Source organism: Mobula hypostoma, chromosome 18 (genome assembly GCF_963921235.1).
Source record: "Mobula hypostoma chromosome 18, sMobHyp1.1, whole genome shotgun sequence".
Classification (NCBI taxonomy): domain Eukaryota; kingdom Metazoa; phylum Chordata; class Chondrichthyes; order Myliobatiformes; family Myliobatidae; genus Mobula; species Mobula hypostoma.
This window is the reverse complement of record NC_086114.1, coordinates 17,280,584-17,297,010: the sequence shown is the minus strand read 5'-3', so window position 1 is coordinate 17,297,010 and position 16,427 is coordinate 17,280,584. Positions and strand designations below refer to the sequence as shown.

At 44.5% G+C, this 16,427-nt stretch overlaps 1 protein-coding gene across 5 annotated transcripts in view; it reads right to left on the bottom strand.

Moving 5' to 3' along the window:
- kcnma1a (potassium large conductance calcium-activated channel, subfamily M, alpha member 1a) overlaps nt 1-16,427 on the bottom strand; it is a 960,366-nt gene that overhangs the window by 356,082 nt on the left and 587,857 nt on the right. The gene's annotated exons all lie outside the window — the stretch shown is intronic.

Here is a 16,427-nt window from a genome sequence, read left to right as displayed (position 1 = left end):
AAACTAAATAAGATAAAGAATATTGTACGATAATAAAAAAACATATTGCAGACCACAAGAACCGTCCCACAATTTGTTTTTGACGTCATACTATCAGGCAAAAGGTGCAACTGCTTCTTCCCCCAGGATGTGAAACTTATAACAGTGCCAGTAGCATTTTACTGTTGTATATTTAATCATATGTCATACATGCATTTTAAGTCAGTTAGTACATCTACAGAATTTTTTATTTGTTAATATTATGTAAATATGATTTATGCAGAGAATATGATATATGTGCTGTGTTTTGTATCTTGGTACCAAAGTGAAATTGTTTTGTTTAGCTGTATACATGTATAGAGTTGAATAACAATAAACTTGAACTTGTGTCTCCTGGTTTTTAATCTCGTGTTCAAGTCTACACAGCGCAGTTCCACACCAGCAACACTAGAGGGTGCTGACAGGACATCTCAGGAAAAGGGCTCAATTCTTATCAATTAATATCACCCCTTGTTCAATCCCTTCCGACCTATGTTCGTGACACTTCTCACGCTCTTAAACTTTTCAATGATTTTAAGTTCCCTGGCCCCCACCGCTTTATTTTCACCATGGATGTCCAGTCCTTATATACTTCCATCCCCCATCAGGAAGGTCTCAAAGCTCTACGCTTCTTTTTGGATTCCAGACCTAATCAGTTCCCCTCTACCACCACTCTGCTCCGTCTAGCGGAATTAGTCCTTACTCTTAATAATTTCTCCTTTTGCTCCTCCCATTTCCTCCAAACTAAAGGTGTAGCTATGGGCACCCGTATGGGTCCTAGCTATGCCTGCCTTTTTGTTGGGTTTGTGGAACAATCTATGTTCCGTGCCTATTCTGGTATCTGTCCCCCACTTTTCCTTCGCTACATCGACGACTGCATTGGCACTGCTTCCTGCACGCATGCAGAACTCATTGACTTTATTAACTTTGCCTCCAACTTTCACCCTGCCCTCAAGTTTACCTGGTCCATTTCTGACACCTCCCTCCCCTTTCTAGATCTTTCTGTCTCTGTCTCTGGAGACAGCTTATCCACTGATGTCTACTATAAGCCTACTGACTTTCACAGCTATCTGGACTATTCCTCTTCTCACCCTGTCTCTTGCAAAAACGCCATCCCCTTCTCGCAATTCCTCCGTCTCCGCCGCATCTGCTCTCAGAATGAGGCTTTTCATTCTAGGACGAGGGAGATGTCTTCATTTTTTAAAGAAAGGGGCTTCCCTTCCTCCACTATCAACACTGCTCTTAAACGCATCTCCCCCATTTCACGTACATCTGCTCTCACTCCATCCTCCCACCACCCCACTAGGAATAGGGTTCCCCTGGTCCTCACCTACCACCCCACCAGCCTCCAGGTCCAACATATTATTCTCCGTAACTTCTGCCACCTCCAACGGGATCCCACCACTAAGCACATCTTTCCCTGCCCCCCCTCTCTGCATTCCGCAGGGATCGCTCCCTACACAACTCCCTTGTCCATTCGTCCCCCCCATCCCTCCCCACTGATCTCCCTCCTGGCACTTATCCGTGTAAGCGGAACAAGTGCTACACATGCCCTTACACTTCCCCACCATCATTCAGGGCCCCAAACAGTCCTTCCAGATGAGGCATCACTTCACCTGTGAGTCGATTGGGGTGATATACTGCGTCCGGTGCTCCCGATGTGGCCTTTTATATATTGGTGAGACCCGACGCAGACTGGGAGACCGCTTTGCTGAACATCTACGCTCTGTCCGCCAGAGAAAGTAGGATCTCCCAGTGGCCACACATTTTAATTCCACATCCCATTCCCATTCTGACATGTCTATCCACGGCCTCCTCTACTGTAAAGATGAAGCCACACTCAGGTTGGAGGAACAACACCTTATATTCCGTCTGGGTAGCCTCCAACCTGATGGCATGAACATCGACTTCTCTAACTTCCGCTAAGGCCCCACCTCCCCCTTGTACCCCATCTGTGACTCATTTTTATGCACACATTCTTTCTCTCACTCTCCTTTTTCTCCCTCTGTCCCTCTGAATATACCCCTTGCCCATTCTCTGGGTTCCCCCCCCCTTGTCTTTCTCCCTAGGCCTCCTGTCCCATGATCCTCTCGTATCCCCTTTTGCCTATCACCTGTCCAGCTCTCGGCTCCATCCCTCCCCCTCCTGTCTTCTCCTATCATTTTGGATCTCCCCCTCCCCCTCCAGCTTTCAAATCCCTTACTCACTCTTCCTTCAGTTAGTCCTGACGAAGGGTCTCGGCCTGAAACGTCGACTGCACCTCTTCCTATAGATGCTGCTTGGCCTGCTGCGTTCACCAGCAACTTTGATGTATGTTGCTTCAATTCTTATGATCTGCGCACCGACTACTCCCCGGACCGAAACAATCACCAGTCTACCGAGATCATACTGCTTCCAGTGGATGTCATGTCAACTGTTTCAATAGAGCTGCCTTCTCAAATGTCAGTAAAGTAGACCTTCATCATCAAATGAAATCCAGAGGCAAACAAGTTCTTTTTGAACTGAGTCACTTGAACATCTACAGTAGTGGTTGTTGCCCTGCAGACGCTGGGCTCCTGGGCCAGTTTCACTCGTCTCAGCACTGACCCTGGCTCAGAGGCCATGCACTCACTCTGTGGTTCATGTTCTGTGTATAACTTGTTTACTTTTTTATAGATTGGACGATTTCTTGTTTCACATATTGGATGTTTGCCAGTCTTGTTCGTGTGTGTGTTTTCGCGGATTCTGCTCTGGCTCTTTGCTTTGTGGCAATGTACAAGACGATGAATTGCAAGGTTGTATATGGTGTTCATACCTTGATAAGAAATGTATTTTGAATTGAAATCAGCTGCAGAAACATTAGTGTTTCCAATCACACCATTTAGATAATTATAGTGTCTTAAGAGTTAATTGTAAATCTAAAACAATATTCTTGTTTAATTTTCTGGCCTTTAAGCAAGCAGCTGGTGCTGAATTCTATTGAGTATAACACTTCCCCTGACTTCAGGCAACAAGGCAGTGTACGCACCCCTGTATGTATCAATGATGCTGAGGTGGAGATGGTTGAGAACTTCAAGTTCCAGCACGCAAACATCACCAATAATTGTCCTGGTTCAACAGGTACAAAAGTCATGGCCAAGAGCACACATCAGAACCTCTACTTCCTTACAAGGCGAAGGAAAGTCGGCATGCCCCTGTTGCCCCTCACCAATTTCTGTAGGTGCACCACAGAAAGGATCCTATCTGGATGGACCATAGCTTGGTATGGTAACTGCTCTGCCCAACAAGTTGCAGAGCTAAGGACCCAGTGCAGTCCAACTCATCTTTCTAAGGACTCCAGCTGCACTTCTCACTGCCTTGGGAAACCAGCCGACATGATCAAAGACCCATCCCCCACAGGACAGTCTCTCTTCTCCCCCTTCCTTCGGGGTGAAGACACAACTGCTTGAAGACACATACCACCAGGCTGAAGGGCAGCTTCTAACCTGTTGTTATTTGACTTATGAATGGCCTTCACATATGACAAAGGTGTAGTTCTGAACTCACAGTCCACGTTATCTGAGCCCTTGCACCTTAGTGTCTCCTTCCACTGAGCAAAGGAGTCAAATCCTGGAACCAGGCGAAACTAAAACCACGAAAGGTGGTGACATCAGGAAGGATGCAACTCCTAAGAACGCTATGAGAAATACATTCGCTGATGAAGCAGCACGGTGTTCCACCATACAGACCTGCTACCTCATAGCTCCTGTGACCTGTGTGCTCTGGTTTCCATCCACATCCCAAAACAGGCGAATGGGTTGATGTAAGAATGGCCCTGTACCTAACGAAGAGGCCACTGGGTGTACGTTTGTGGTCTTCTGCTGCTGTAGCCTTTCCACTTCAAGGTTTATGTTGTTCATTCAGAGATGCTGTTTGGCACACCACTGTTGTAACACGTGGTTATTTCAGTTACTGTTGCCTTCCTGTCAGCTTGAACCAGTCTGGCCATTCTCTCCTGTCCTCTCTCATTAACAATGTGCTTTCACCCAGAGATCTGCTGCTCACTGGATATTGTTTTGCTTCTCACACCATTCTCTGTGAACTCTAGCGACTGTTGAGAAAATCCCAAGAGATCAACAGTTTCAGAGATGCTCAAACCACCTGTCTGGCACCAACAATCATTCCGTAAGTCATTTAGATCCCATTTCTTCCCCATTCTGATGTTTGGTCTGAACATTAACCGAACCTCTTGACCATGTCTCCATGCTTTAATGCATTGACGTGCTGCCACATGATTGGTTGATTAGATATTTGCATCAATTAGAAAGTGTACAGGTGTACCTAATAAAGTGGCTAGTGAATGTAGATTACGGGGAAAATTACTGGGAGGGAAGGGGATTGTTCTGTAAACCATCGAAGAATCAATGAGCTGAATGGTCTCCTTTCTGTGGATTGAACTTCCATACTTCTTGATGCTTTGGCAAATCCATATAGGTCCAACCTACACCAGCCAGTGACTGAGCACATCATGCACCATAGTATTAACTTTCAAGCAGGCAAAACCGACACCTGTTTGCAAGGCTTTAAAGTAACACGTCTATTTTTGCAGAGACACCAAGGGAGAGGCTCTAATGTTCCCCACATGGAAAATCACATCTACAGTAAATTTTCCGGCATTCTGCATCTTCATTAAATGTCGTTGATACTTGTGTGGCACTTAAAAGGGTAATGATTGTGGGGCCCACCTGGAACCAGGGTAGGACTTACATGGTGAGTGGTGGGGTACTGTGGAGTACGGCAGAACAGAGGGATACGGTAAATAAAGTCCATAATCCCTTGAAGGTGGCAACACAGGTCGATAGGGTCATAAAAAAAGCTTTTGGCACATTGGCCTTCATAAATCAATGTATTGAGTTGGAATGTTACGTTAAAGTTGAATCAGACATTGGAGAGGCCTGATTTGGAATATTGTGTGCAGTTTTGGTCACCGACCTACAGAAAAGATGTAAATAAGATTGAAAAATTGCAGAGAGGAAAATACAAGGATGTTGCCTGGACTTGAGGATCTGAGTGGAAGGGAAAGGCTGAAAAGGTTAGAACTTTATTCCTTGGAGATCGTAGAAGAATGAGGGGAGACTTAACAGAGGTATACAAAATTATGAGGAGCATGGATAAAGTAAATGCAAGAAGGCTTTTTTTCATTGCAGTTGGATGTGACTGGAACTAGAGGTCATGGGTTAAGGGTGAAAGGTGAAATGCTTAAGGGGAACATGATGGGGAACTACTTCACTCAGAGAGTGGTAGGAGTGTGGAATGAGATGCCAGCAGAAGCAGAAGATGTGGGTTTGAGTTCAATATTTAAGAGAAATTCAGATAGGTACATGGATGGGAGAGGTATGGGGGGCCATGTTCCGGGTTCAGGTCAATGAGATGAAGCAGATTAAGAAGTAGAACATACTAGATGGGCTGAAGGGCCCGTTTCTGTGTTGTAGTGTTCTATGGCTATCATTTCATGATGCAAGGCCATAATTTTCACAATGCCCCACTTCAGAGAGGATTGTTTTCACTGCATCCTCTCAACAATAATTATTACAGGAAATACAATTCATTTGTGTTGATGAATTTGTCCCACATCTTCTCCCACAAACCCATGATGCACAGTGCTACAAAGTTTATAAGTAAGGATTTTTTTTGCTCCCAAGCCCGACACCTGAAGCTTCGTGTTGTCTCCAGTACAGGACCATTCAGGAACATTGACGGATCTCACCCCACTGTCAGCAATGATAGGTAAGAGAGTCTGAGAGAGAGAGTAAGAGAGAGGAAGGGGGGAGAAGAAGGGAGGGAGGGGGCAGAAAGGGAGAAGGGAAGGGGGCAAGTGGGAGGGGATAGGTGGAGAGGGGGTAAGGTGGAGAGGGGGAAAAGGGGAGTGGGGGAAGAGAGAGCAAGGAGAGAGAGATAGAGAGAGAGAGAGGAGGAGAGGGAGAGAGAGGAGAGGGGAGAGAGAGGGGAGAGTGACAGAGGGGGAGAGAGGGGGCAGTGAAAGAGGGGGAGATAGAGAGGGGCAAAGAAAGAAAAGGCAAGGGGGGCAAAGAGACAACAGAGAGAGAGAGAGAGGGAAGGGGAGAGGGAGAGGGAGCAGATGAGGGGGTGGAGTAGAATCATAGAAACATGGAAACATAAAAAACCTACAGCACAATACAGGCCCTTCAGCCCACAATGCTGTGCCAAACATGTACTTACTTTAGAAGTTACCTAGGTTTACCCATAGCACTCTATCTTTCAAAGCTCCCTGTACCTATCCAAGAGTCTCTTAAAAAACCTTATTGTATCCGCCTCCACCACCATTGCTGGCAGCCTATTCCACGCACTCACCACTCTCTGCATAAAAAACATCCCTGACATCTCCTCTGTACCTACTTCCAAGCACCTTAAAACTGTGCTCTCGTGATAGCCAGTTCAGCCCTGGGAAAAAGCCTCTGACTATCCACACAATCAATGTCTCTCATCATCTTATACACCTCTATCAGGTCACCTCTCATCCTCCGTCACTCCAAGGAGAAAATGCCAAGTTCACTCAACCTATTCTCATAAGGCATGCTCCCCAATCCAGGCAACATCCTTGTAAATCTCCTCTGCACCGTTTCTATAGTTTCCACATCCTTCCTGTAGTGAGGCGACCAGAACTGAGCACAGTACTGCAAGTGGGGTCTGACCAGGGTCTTATATAGCTGTAAGATTACCTCTTGGTTCTTGAACTCAATCCCACAGTTGATGAAGGCCAATGCACCATATGCCTTCTCAACCACACAGTCAACCTGCGCAGCAGCTTTGAGTGTCCTATGGACTCGGACCCCAAGATCCCTCTGATCCTCCACACTGGCAAGAGTCTTACCATTATTATTATATTCTGCCATCATATTTGACCTACCAAAACAAACCACCTCACACTTATCTTGATTGAACTCCATCTGCCACTTCTCAGCCCAGTTTTGCATCCCATTGATATCCCGCTGTAACCTCTGACAGCCCTCCACACTATCCACAACACTCCAAACCTTTGTGTCATCAGCAAATTTACTACCCCCATCCCTTCACTTCCTTATCCAGGTTATTTATAAAAATCACGAAGAGAAGGGGTCCCAGTACAGATCCCTGAAGCACACCGCTGGTGACCGACCTCCATGCAGAATGTGACCCGCTCTTTGCCTTCTGTGGGCAAGCCAATTCTGGATCCACAAAGCAATGTCCCCTTGGATCCCATGCCTCCTTACTTTCTCAATAAGCCTTGCATGGAGTACCTTATCAAATGCCTTGCTGAAATCCATATACACTACATCTACTGCTCTATCTTCATCAATGAATTTGGTCACATCCTCAAAAAATTCAGTCAGGCGCATAAGGCACGATCTGCCTTTGACAAAGCCATGCTGATTATTTCTAATCATATTATGCCTCTCCAAATGTTCATAAATCCTGCCTTTCAGGATCTTCTCCATCGACTTACCAACCACTGAAGTAAGACTCACTCACTGGTCTATAATTTCCTGGGCCATCTCTACTCCCTTTCTTGCATAAGGGAACAACATCTGCAACCCTCCAATCCTCCAGAACCTCACCTATCCCCATTGATGATGCAAAGATTATTGCCAGAGGCTCAGCAATCTCCTCCCTTGCCTCCCACAATAGTCTGGGGTACATCTCATCCAATCCCGGTGACTTATCCAATTTGATACTTTCCAAAAGCTCCAGCACATCCTCTTTTCTGCAGCCTTTGTACACCATGGTTCCTGTACCCTACCATCCTTTCCCTGTCTCATTGGAACGTACCTATGCAGAGCGCCACACAAGTATCCCCTGAATATTTGTCACATTTCTGCTGTACGTTTCCCTGGAAAACCTGCTCCCAATTTATGCTTCCAAGTTCCTGCCTGATACCTTCATATTTCCTCTTACCCCAATTAAATGTTTTCCTGACTTGTCTGCTCCTATCCCTCTATGGTAAAGGAGAGAGAATTTTGATCATGATCTCCAAAATGATCTCCTACTGAGAGACCTGACACCTGACCAGGTTCATTTCTCAATACCAGATCAAATACAGCCTCTCCCCTTGTAGGCTTATCTACATATTGTTTCAGAAAACCTTCCTGAACACACTTAACAAACTCCACCCGATCTAAACCCCTTGATCTAGGGAGATGCCAGTCAATATTGGGAAATTAAAATCTCCCATCACAACAACCCTGTTATTATTGCACCGCTCCACAATCTGTCTCCCAGTCTGCTCCTTGATGTCCCTATTACTATTGGGTGGTGTATAAAAAACACCCGGTAGTGTTATTGACCCCTTCCTGTTTCTAACATCCACCCACACTCAGTAAACAATCCCTCCATGACTTCCTCCTTTTCTGCAGCCGTGACACCATCTCTGACCAGCGGTGCCACACCCCCACCTCTTCTGCCTCCCTCCCTGTCCTTTCTGAAACATCTAAAGCCTAGCACTCTAAGTAGCCATTCCTGCCCGAGCCATCCAAGTCTCTGTAATGACCACAACATCATAGCTCCAAGTACTGATCCATGCCCTAAGCTCAGCCACTTTGTTCATGATACTCCTTGCATTAAAATAGACACATCTCAAACAATCGGTCTGAGCTCGTCCTTTCTCTATCACTCGCCTATCCTCCGTCTTACACTGTCTACAAGCTTTCTTGATTTGCGAGCCAACCACCCCTTCCTCAGTCTCTTCAGTTCGGTTCCGACCCCCTATCAATTCCAGTTTAAACTCTCCCCAATAGCCTAAGCGTACCTCCCTGCCAGGATATTGCCCCCCTTGGATTCAAGTGCAACCTATCTTTAATGTACAGGTCACATCTGCTGCAAAAGACATCCCAATGATCCAGAAATCTGAACCCCTGCCCCCTGCTCCAACCCCTCAGCCACACATTTATCCTGTACCTCACTCTTTTCCTATTCTCACCATCGCGTGGCACGGGCAGTAATCTCAAGATTACTACCCTTGTGGTCCTGCTTCTCAGCTTCTTTCCTAACTCCATGTAGTCTGTTTTCAGGACCTCCTCTCTTTTCCTGCCTATGTTGTTGGTACCAATATGTACCACGACCTCTGACTGTTCACCTCCTCACTTCAGGATATCATGGACATGATCAGGAACATCCCAGACCCTGGCACCTGGGAGGCAAACTACCATCCGTGTAGGGAGGGAACAGTGGGAGGAAGGGAATAGAGGGAGGGGATTGGGGGATTAGAGTGTTGGGAGTGTGGAGGAGGGAGAGTGGAAAGAAAGGGCGAAGAGACGGAGACACAGCAAGAGTGCTCAAGCAATAGTGATTTGAGTGAGATTTAGGGAGACACAGAAGCAGGATTAGAGACAGAAATAGAAAGACAGCAGGGAGAGTGTCAGCTACAGAGGTGAGGTACACCTGAATGAATGAGTAAATACATGTGTGAGTGTGGGAAAGTAAACTTGCACATGAGAAAGTATGGGAGCATTGAGTGTTGCACTGACATGGGTCAGATCTGGCCAGAGCCGAATCCTGCATCTCCAGGCTGTGGGGACCAGAGCTCTGTCAGTTCAGACAGATTGGCTCAGTACTTTCTAACTGATGCCCTGTCCCACCGCCTGGCATGGTTGAATAGACTTTCTTCTCCATCTACATTACAACAAGAAAATAATAATTCAAAGAAAATGAAAGAACCAACAACGAAATATTGGAGATTGTTATATTTACAGTGAAGGCAGACTGTGGGATAGACTAAGCATCCCCTGGCTCTGGTGACAAACAGATTGGCCGTGCCTTGGTTGAATTTTCACTTTGTGTTCTAATAAACTGGCCACTGAGTGTATATTCGTGGTCTTCTGCTGTTGTAGCCCACCCACTTCAAGGTTCAACGTGTTGTGTATTCAGAGATGCTGTTCTGCACACCGCTGTTGTAACGCATAGTTATTTGAGTTACTGTCGCCTTTCTGTCAGCTTAATCCAGTCTGGCCATTCGCCTTTGACCTCTCTCATTTACAGGGCATTTTCACCTACAGAACTGCCACTCATTGGATGTTTTTTTTTCCACAACATTTTCTGTAAACTCTAAAAACTGATGTGCATGAAAATCCCAGGAGATCAGCAGTTTCTGAGATACTCAAATCACTCCGTCTGGCACCAATAATCATTCCACAATCAAAGTCGCTTAGATCCCATTTCTTCCCCATTCTGATATTTGGTCTGAACCTCTTGACCGTGTCTGCATGCTTTTATACATTGAGTTGCCACCATATGATTGGCTGATTAGATATTTGTGTTAATAAGCAGGTGTACAGATGTACCTAATAAAGTGGCCATGGAGTGTATTTCCCGTTTTTCCATCCGCTGACAGAAATGGATGTTTATACCAATTGTCAACAGTAATATCCTTTCAAAAGAAAGCATGTTACATAAAAAAAATTGTGAAAATCGACATGCTTGAGTTATATACTGTATATCAGCTGATCCTCATTTTTTGATGGATTATTTAAATCCCACATTGCAGAGAATGATTTTGAGATCCTTAACTGCTCAAACCATCTGTTCATACATTGAGCTCTATGGTTCTTCCACAGTTATTGCTCTGTAATCAAGGAGAGGTCAATGGCAACAGTTGTGTCATCAGATTTTGCCCCAGAATATGGGAAATGTTTCCACATCAGACATCTAGGTTCCCAAAGGTGTCCTTGATTCACTTGGAAAAGGTCAAGGGTATAAAAACTAAAGATAAAGATTAACTTTGTTTGCCACGTGTGTATCAAAATATTGAACCATATGGAAATGCTTCATTTGAGTCCTATCACATCAGCGAGGACGGTGCTGGGTAGCCCGCAAGTGTCGCCATGCATCTGGTGCCAACACAGCGTGCCCACAACTCACTGATCCATCTTTGGGTGTGTGGGAGGAAACCAGAGCTCCTGGAGGAAACCCACAGGGTCACAGGGAGAACATGCAAACTTCTTACAAGCTGCGGCAGGAACTGAACCCAGATCGCTTGTATTGTAATAGTGGTTGATAACTCCTATTATCAACTCAAGTTATTACTGATGAGAGAGGTTGCTTTGAGTCCACCTCAAATCAGTGAAATGCAAAATGTGTGTGCGTACACTCACATACACTCTGAGACTGAGAGGGTGACTTTATACAAGTTTATAAAATCGTTAGAAGCTTAGATAGAGTGAATGGTCACAGTTTTTTTCCATGGTAGGAGTTCTAAAACTAGAGAGCTCAGGTTAAGGTGAGAGGAGAAAGATTTAAAAGGGATCTGAAGGGCAACTTTTTCATACAGTGGGTGGAGGGAATATGGATCAGGTTGTTGTGTGAATGAAGTCACCAGAGAAAAATACTGGTTAGATACAAAGTAGCTTCTTTATTCAACAAAACGAGGTACAGCAGGTATCATATGGAGATACTTTCTGTCAAAAGGTCTTGTTGGTCCAAAGTGGGGCTCAATATTTTATATGCCAAACATCAAAGGACAACTTCATATTTACAATGTATGGGCAATGCTTTCTTTGAAACTACGTGCGTACAACCTTCACACCTCCTGATACCACACCAATTGAATTTTAATCAGCATTGTCTGATCTGGGATTCACACCTATTGTTCAGAGCAGCAGTTCAAATTAAATCCACAATACATTTTCAGATGTGAAGACTGGTAGCCTAAGTCAATTCCAAAATGTATATGTCCTAAACCCAAAAATCGCTCTAGCACGGGCTGCCAAAGGAAGTGGTAGAAGTAGGTACAACTACAATGTTTCAAAGATATTTAGACAGGTACATGGATTGGAAAGGTTTAGAGCAGGGGTTTACAACCCTTCTTATGCAATGGACCCCTATCATTAAGCAAGAGGTCCATGGACTTCAGGTTGGGAACCCTGCTTTAGAGGGATATGGGTCAAACAAGGGAAATTGGGACCAGCATAAGTGAGTGCTTATTCACCTTGACTGTGTTGAGCTAAAGGGTTTGTTTCTGTGCTGTGCGTGATTCTAATGTGCACTGCTGATGTGTTTCGTTATTGTATTTATTTGGCAATTTAATTTTTCCTTCAATAGTCATATCCATCGCAACTCATCCACAGCCTATAGCACATACCACAGGACAAAGCAATACAGGCCTTCTATTCTACCACTGACTTCAACAGAATGCATTTCTGAGGCAGCGCACAGTGAGCTGAAAATCTTGTGTTTAAGTCAACAGACCAGAGACACATTTCTCAGAAAATGACTCCAATATTTACCTCAAAAATGACGACACACCACAAAATGCCAGAGGAACTCAACAGGTCACGCAGCATCTACGGAGGGAATAAACACACGGCATTTTGGGCCAAGACGCTTCATCAGGACTGACCTGCTGATTTGTTCCAGTGTCTTGTCTGTGTTATTCTGGATCTCCAGCATCTGCAGAATCTCTTGTGTTTCTCAAAATGACAAATTCCTTCATTCTTTTGCACATGATGGCAGGAAGTAATCAAATACTTCAATTCGTAGTTGGCTGTAAGATTGCACAAAATTTTCCATTGAAAATTTTGGCAGATTTTGTCGGAAGTTTTTCACATTGAGCCATGGACTGATGGAAAGGAATTGATTGGCCAAGGATGGATCATTTGATAAACTTCCACAGTAATGTCCACTACCCCTGGATTCAAATAAAGCATTAGATAAAACACCATTTGCAATTCATTGTCTCCACCAGTTTTGGAAATGACATATTTTTGTTTCAGTCATCACTATAGCAAATGTAAAGATGTCCTCCAAGTAATATACTGAAAGGTAACTACACCTGGCATTTCCATATCACCATGAATACAGTAAAATGTTCCAATGAGCTTCAGAACAGAGTTATCAAACTAAATTTGATGCTGAACCATGTGAGCAGATATGAATACCAAGGATCAAGTTCTGTGAAAGGGGAAGGTTTAAGGACCTTCTTCAGTAGGGAGTTGTGGAGAGGAATTAGGAGGGCATTTTGGAACTTGGGGCTTTGGTAGGCAAGGACATGGCTGCCAAAAGTAAAGTGATTAAAATCAAGAATAGTCAAGAGTCAGCATTGGAGGTATGTGTAATTAATTTTCTCCAGTAAGTGAGTAGATTCTATTCTATTCAGTCTTGATGAAGGACCTCGGCCCAGAATGTTGACTGCTCCTCTGTGTAACTGCTGCCCGACCTGCTGAGTCCCTCCAGCACTTTGTGTACAGTATGTTGAGAAGATTCTATTTTCAGCTAGAGGAGATGATTGGTGTTAATTCTGCATGGTGACATTTCACACCTGTTAAGTGAGCAAGGTGTGCTTCAAAAGGTAGCATCGTCACAGCAGGTGCTAACAGCAGCTTTCTGATTTCCACCTTAAGGCAGGAAGAAGACTCAAACCCCAGTGTACCCTTGCAGGGGGTAAGGTGATTTTCTTCCTTCTGACTGAAGAACAAAGCTAGAAAATGGTGGGAACCAGATGTATTACCCTTACTCGCAATCCTGAGGTTAAAATTCATCTCATTACTGATGAATTTTTTTTCTCGGGAAGTTAATACACCCTATTGATCAACAGATTTACCCCACAGCTGCGAAGACAATAACCTATCCCTCAACGTCAGCAAGACGAAGGAATTGGTTGTTGACTTCAGAAGGAGTAGCGGATCGCACGACCCCATTTACATCGGTGGTGCGCAAGTGGAACAGGTCAAAAGCTTTAAGTTCCTCGGGGTCAATATCACAAATGACCTGACTTGGTCCAAACAAGCAGAGTCCACTGCCAAGTTAAATATTAAATTTTTAATATTTACTATCGATTTGTACTCCAGGGAGTGGGAAGTGCAGAATCAAATATCGCTGTGATGATTGTACGTTCTAGTATCAATTGTTTGGCGACAATAAAGTATAAAGTATAAAGTACAGCTGCTTCCCAAATCACAGGATAACTCTGTGGCTCCACTTCCTTTGCCCCCACCTCATAATGTAAACCAATCCCCTTGCATCTCATGTTGATAGTTTGTTTTTGCATGACTTTAACATGGGTTGTTGTTGAAACGGGCTAGAGTTCAGATACTGCAAGTCAGTCCATTTGCTTTGGGCTTTAGAACCATGTCCAGATCCAAACCAGATCCTCATCCAATCAGGCCAGTTCCTGGAACCCTTGCACATGTTTATTTTTGTAGGACACAAAAGATTACAGAAGCAATGTAGATAAATAGAGATATACTTTAAAAATCTGACCGGATTCACAAACAGCTATTTCCCTTCAAGCATGTGGTTCTTGAACCAACAGGCGCAACCCTAATCAGTACCTCAGTGTAACAACACTGTGACCACTTTGTAGTGCAATGGACTTTGTTTCTTTCATTCTAATTGTGCTCTTTCTCATTTAGCCTTGTACCATTTATTTTTGCAGTTACCATCAGGCAGGAGGAGTAGAAGCCTGAAGCCCCACACCATCAGATTCAAGAATAGCGACTTTCCTTCAACCATTTGATCCTTGACCCAACCGGCATAATCCTAATCATCACCTCAGAATGGCAACATTTTGCCACATTGATCACGTTACACTACAATGGACTTTTTATTGGTACTAATTCTGTTCTTTCTTGTAAAAATTGTGTAAATATAATTTATGTTAATGCTTTCTTGTGAGTGCTGTTTACATCATGCTATGAGCCTGTGATGCTGCTGCAAGTAAAGTTTTCATTGAACCCGTCTGTAAAAGTACCTGTGCATATGTGAGAAGAAACTTAACTTTAACTTTCATAAACACAAGAGAGTCTACAGATTCTGAAATTATTAAGCAACACACACGCACACAAAATGCTGGAGGAACCCAGTAAGTTAGGCAGCATCTATAGAGGGAAATTATCAGCCGTGTGTTTTGACCTTGACATTGAATTTGACTATCGAACCACCAACTTCTGACTTCCTGCCCCCGTGCCTCACTGTGTCTCTGGGACGTGGAACCTCTGGGCAGTCAGTGGGCTGCTCCTGGCCATTCAGCGATTTAGTTGTGCCCAAGCACGTTGGTGAAACCAGGCAGTTGAATGTCAAGAGGTGTTTAATGTGCTGAGACTTCAGCCCTTCCAGAGCCTGGGGGGGGGGGGTGCGGGGTGAGTCTGATTGACACTGTTTACCCCAAAGGCAGAGGTGTTTCAGACCATTGATTACGTGAACACAGATGATACCGATATTGCTAGCTTTTGATGTACGATCCACCACACTGAGGTAGAGAACTCTACAAGCTTAAATCCTCCAAATGTGGGGATGTCCGCTCGTCTCAGACTTAAACAGGCACCATCTCCCACTCCTAAGCTCTCCAGTCAAAACAGCCTTTCAGTGCTCAGCCTGTCTATCCCTTGCAGACTCATGAGTTTGAATATGATCATCGCCCATTCTCCAAGACACTGGCGAATACAGCCTGGAGCTTCTGCCTACCAGATCTCAGGGAAGCCGGCAGCCAGCCTGTCACATGTTCTGCAACATTAATACAACGTTGAAGGACCTCAGAGGTTAGGCAGCATCTACGAGGGCAATAAATGGTCGAGACCCTTCATCAGGACTGAAAAAGGAAGGGGAAAGAAGCCAGAATAAGGAGGAAAGCAGGAGGAGTATGAGCTGGCAGCTGATACTCCTGAGTGGGTAGGAAAGGTGTGATGAAGTAAGAAGCAGGGAGGTGACAGGTGGAAGAGGTAAAGTCCCTTTAGAAACAGAGATGGGGAGGAATTTCTTCAGCTAAAGAATGGTGAGTATGTAGAATTAATTGTGAATGCCAAGTCATCGGGTATATTTTAAAGAGGAGGTTGATAGGTTACAGATTAGTAAGGGCATTGAAGGATATGGGGAGAGAGCAGAAGAATGGGGTTGAGAGAGTTAATAAATCAGCCACGATGGAATAGTGCAGCAGATTTGACGGGCCGAGTGACTTAATTCTGCCCCTGTGTCTTCTGGTCTTATGAAGAAGGAATGCCAAATGTACCAGTGTGCAAAATATTCCAGTTGGGGCAGACAGTTACTGGGAGGAGAAGAGCACAGATATTTCAGACTAGCACATTTCTACTCCAATGGCCAGCTGTAACTTCAGTTCTGAAGCAATCACTACCACAATGCAATGGCAAATGGAAACAAAAACCTTAATGCAGAATCCCAGTATTCAGGTACTTTTTGTATGTTTTCTTCATTCATTTTTTAGAAACATAGAAACATTTAAAATAGGTGCAGGAGTAGGCCATTCGGCCCTTCAAGCCTGCACTGCCATTCAGTATGATCATGGCTGATCATCCAACTCAGAACCCTGTACCTGCCTTCTCTCCATACCCCCGATCCCTTTAGCCACAAGGGCCATATCTAATTCCCTCTTAAATATAGCCAATGAACTGGCCTCAACTGTTTCCTGTGGTAGAGAATTCCACAGATTCACCACTGTCTGTGTGAAGAAG